Consider the following 5162-nt stretch of genomic DNA (forward strand, 5'->3'; position numbering starts at 1 on the left):
GCTCACTGAGCCAGTGCGTGTGTTCTGAGTAAAACAAACTGTGCTCAGAGATACCTGTGGAGTGGGCAGCAGCAGAGAAGGTCCATGCTTCAGACCAGCAGGACCTAAAGCACGTGACTGCTGGGAGCATGGCCTAAACCTCAGAGAGCTAGGAGCTGGAGGAAAACTCCTAGCAGGGTAACTACGGGACAAAGTTACCAAGGGGCATAGACAGGGAAGAAAACAGATCAGGCTGGGGTCAAAGCACGAGATAGCACGATACAACCAGAGGATTAGACAGGAAGGATAGTCAGGACGTAGCCAATGAGTCACCCACGGAGATACTGTAGCTGCAAAGTACAAGAGGGGCGAGCAGAGAGTAGTCAGGTCACAGGCAATGAGTCATACACAGAGGGTAGCGCAGTACAGAAACAACAGGCAAACTCACAACGGGGAACAGAACCGGGTCAGAACCATATAAGCAAGCTATAAGACAACGAACAGGCACACAGGGGTCAACACACTCGGCCAAAGGCAAAAGTATAACTGACGGGGATTGGAGTTTTTCAGGGGTATAAGAAGCTCTCCCTGAACCAAAGAGAGGCCACAATAATTAACCCCAGGCATGCAGGTCAAAACCTTCACTGGGATCATGACAGTACCCCCCTCTCAACGGGGGGCCTCTGGACCCCCAGGCTTCCCCAGGCATTTGGCATGGAAAGCCCGAACCAGGCGATCTGCATGTACAGAGTGAGCAGGGACCCATGAGAGATCCTCTGGTCCATATCCCTTCCAGTGGACCAGGTACTGCAAGGAGCAGCGCACCCGCCGAGAGTCCACAATATGTCCGACCTCATACTCCAATTGACCCTCCACCAACACTGGAGGAACAACAGACTCGGAGTCCTCCTTGACAGACCCTACGGGTTTCAACAGAGATTTATGGAACATATTGGATATTTTTAAGGCAGCAGAGAGACGCAACCTATATGCCACTGGGTTGACTATCTCCATAATCTCGTACGGACCAATGAACTTTGGTCCCAATTTAGCTGATGGTACCTTTTAAGATTTTATGTGTGGAAAGCCAAACCTTCTCTCCCACCTGAAACATGTCTCCCGGGGCTCTCTTTTTGTCAGCAAAATATTTGTACCTCCCCTGGGCCCGAGAGATATTACGCTGGACTTCAGCCCAGAGGTTTTTAAACCATTGAACGGACCCCTCTACCCCCGGACAACCGGAATCCACCCGTGAAAACTCTCCAAAATGAGGATTAAACCCATAATCAGGAATGGGGACATGTTGGTGGACTGACTCACCCGGTTGTTAAAAGCAAATTCCGCCAACGGTAACGCATCACACCAATCCTCCTGTCTGGCGGAGGTCAGACACCTGAGAATTTGTTCCAGGGATTGATTGGTGCGTTCCGTCTGACCTTTACTCTCCGGGTGATATGCCGACGAGAAGGAGAGTGAGATGCCCAATTTCATACAGAATGCCCTCCAAAATTTGGTCACAAACTGCACACTTCTGTCAGACACAACATTCAGGGGTACCCCATGCAATCGGACCACATGTTGCACAAACAACCTTGACAATGTTTCTGCTGAGGGTAATGCTGCCAAGGGAATGAAATGAGCCTGTTTCGAAAACCTATCCACCACCACCCAGATCACGGTATTGCCCCTGGAAGGTGGAAGGCCGGTAATAAAGTCCATGGAGAGATGAGTCCATGGCCTATCAGTAATCGGTAAAGGTATGAGTTCCCCAGCCGGCCGGTTATGCAAGCTTTTGGAACGGGCACACACACACACCACAAGCAGAAATAAATTTCTTGACATCGGACCTCAGTGAAGGCCACCAAAAACCTCTGGCTACTGCCTCTAGTGGCCGTGATACCAGGATGAGCACAGCCTAGACTCCTGAAGAAGTCTAGGCCGCAATAAATCTGGAACAAACAATTTATCCCCTGGCCTGGTTGCCGGAGCTAGGGCCTGAGCCCTTAAAATTTCTTGTTCCAACTCTGAGACCCCCGCCACTACCACCCCTGGAGGAAGAATGGAGGACGGTGGCTCGGAGTGAGACACCGGGTCAAAACTTCTGGACAGGGCATCCGCTTTAACATTTTTGGAGCCCGGTCGAAAAGTAATGGAGAATTGAAATCGTGAAAAAAAAAAAAGTGACCAACGGGCTTGTGTAGGAGTAAGCCTCTTAGCAGATTCCAGGTATGCCAAATTTTTATGATCCGTGATAACAGTGATAGGGTGAGCCGCCCCTTCCAAAAAGTGCCTCCATTCCTCGAATGCCAGATTGACCGCAAGAAGTTCTCTATTGCCTACATCATAGTTTCTCTCGGCTGAAGAGAACTTCTTGGAGAAGAAGACACAGGGTTTGAGATTAGTAGGGGTGGCCGGTCCCTGGGACAGCACAGCCCCCACCCCCACTTCAGAAGCATCCACCTCCACAATGAATGGTTTGGACGGGTCTGGTTGGACCAACACCGGGGCGGACATGAAACATTTCTTAATAGCTGAGAAGGACTCCTTAGCTAGTACAGACCAATTTTTTACATCAGCCCCCTTCCGGGTAAGATCCGTGAGTGGTTTAACCACTTGTGAGAAACCTTTAATGAATCTCCGGTAATATTTCACAAATCCTAAGAAGCGCTGGAGCCCCTTGAGATCTCGAGGCTGAACACAGTCAGCCATCTCCAGCACCTTCTTAGGATCCATACGAAACCCCTCACAGGACACAATCAGCCCCAAAAAAGACAGTTCCTGTACGAAAAATGAACATTTTTCCAATTTAGCAAACAATTGGTTCTCACTGAGTCTCTGGAGAACTGTCTGTAGATGTTGCAAGTGAGACTGACTGTCCGGGGAATACACCAAAATGTCATCCAAATAAATGATAACAAAACGGCCTATCAGGTCAGAAAACACAACATTGATGAAATTCTGGAAAATAGCGGGTGCATTAGTTAACCCAAACGGCATTACCAGGTTTTGAAAGAGTCCTTCTGATGTGAGGAATGCAGTTTTCCACTCGTCCCCTTCCCGAACCCTTATCAGATTGTAGGACCCCGGAGACCTAACTTGGAGAACCAATGGGCCCCAGCTAACTGGTTACATAAGTCTGGGATGAGGGGAAGCGAGTACGTGTTCCTAACCGTTAGCTTGTTTAGTTCCCAAAAGTCGAGGCACGGCTGCAAACCACCATCTTTCTTTTTCACAAAGAAGAATCCTGCTGACACGGGTGACACAAAAGGCCTGATATGCCCTTTGCGGAGACTCTCAGCTATGTACTTCATGGATTGGCGCTCAGGCCCGGACAAATTGAACATTCAATTGAACAATCGAGCCTTAGGTAACTTGGCTCCGGGTACTAACTCAATGGCACAATCGTAGGGTCTATGTGGTGGCAGCGCCTCAGCCTCACTTTCGGAAAAAACGTCTTTGAAATCCTTCAGGTACTCCGGAATACCTTCCAGACCGACAGACGACACAGATAAGGATTTAACAGAGTTAACAAGATGTCCCAGGTTACAACATTTATCCTTGCATCCCCATTGAGTGATCTCCCCTGTTACCCAATCAATGGTGGGATTATGGCGTTGAAGCCAAGGCATCCCCAGTACCAGTCCTGCAGGCAAGTTATCTAACACAAGACAGCTTAATTTTTCCACATGAGTGGGACCCACTTTTAGAGAAAAAAGTTCAGACCTGAAACAGATACCGTCCTGGGTAAGAGGGAACGAGTCAATTGCCACAAGTTTAACAGGATCCTGAAGCCTGACAGTCCCTATCTTATTAAGAGTCATAATTCAGGTATCAATCAGGTTCACAGCAGAACTACAGTCAACAAAAGCAGTAGTCTGAACTGGACCATTACCAAGTTCCAGTTCCACCTGCAGCACAATTTTTGCACGTGGAAAATTGTACTTGAAGGTCTGGGTAGCCTCCTTGACTAATACCCAGACCTAGTAGTTTCCCGCCATCTTGGAGGATGACGGACAGGAGGGGCAGTCCTTCTTCCAATGTCCAGATTCTCCACAATAGAAGCAAAACTGCTCCCGGCGGCATCTTTCCTTCTCACACGTGACAGCGCTCACCTCCATATCCACAGGAAGAGTCCGGGTCTCACCTCCACTGGAGAATAATGGTGTTTCAAGTTGCATAACACCTCTTGCTCGCAGTCTGCAATCCATGCGAACCGCTTGGGTCATGGCATCCTCCAAGGAGTCAGGTGGAGGATGGAGTGCCAGGGCATCCTTCAGACGTTCACACAGGCCTCTACGGAACAGCCCCCGAAGGGCGGCATCACTCCAAGAGATCTCGGCTGCACAACATCTGAATTCAGAACAGAACCACTCGGCCGAGTGCTTCCCCTTACAGACAGTCATCACCTTGTCCTCAGCCAAATGCACTCTATCAGGCTCATCTTAAATAAGCCCTAAGGCCTCAAAAAACGCATCCACAGTCATTCTCTCTGTGGCAGAAGAGGAAAGCGAAAATGCCCAGGCTTGTGGGGACCCCCTAAGCAGGGACATAACCACCCCACCCTCTGTTTCTCATCCCCAGAGGAGCGGGGTCTCAAGGAGAAAAGAGCTTACAGCCCTCCTTAAATGCTCTAAATTAATTTTTGTTACCAGAAAACTTATCTGGCAATTTAACCGGGATTCGGGTGGGACTAAAATGACATCTCTATTCCCACCTGCTGAAAGCACCCCCTGAACCGAGTCCGCAACCTGCCGTTAGGACGGGGCCAGAGCTTGGTGTTCCAAACTTAGCTTCTGCAGCGACTGAGTCAAGCATTTCACCTGCTCAGATAAAGCACACATTGGGTCCATGCTGCAGAACTGAGGAGAGAGAAAAAAAAGTTCACGGTCAGTTATGTCAGGAACACCGCACTGAACTTGCTCACTGAGCCAGTGCGCATGTCCTGAGTAAAACTGTGCTCAGAGATACCTGTGGAGCGGGCAGCAGCAGAGAAGGTGCGTGCTTCAGACCAGCAGGACCTAAAGCACGTGACTGCTGGGAGCATGGCCTAAACCTCAGAGAGCTAGGAGCTGCAGGAAAACTCCTAGCAGGGTAACTACGGGACAAAGTTACCAAGGGGCATAGACAGGGACGAAAACAGATCAGGCCGGGGTCAAAGCACGAGATAGCACGACACAACCAGA

The sequence above is a fragment of the Dendrobates tinctorius genome, unplaced genomic scaffold (assembly GCF_039654945.1).
Source record: "Dendrobates tinctorius isolate UK_male_01 unplaced genomic scaffold, ASM3965494v1 ptg000231l, whole genome shotgun sequence".
Taxonomy (NCBI): Eukaryota; Metazoa; Chordata; class Amphibia; order Anura; family Dendrobatidae; genus Dendrobates; species Dendrobates tinctorius.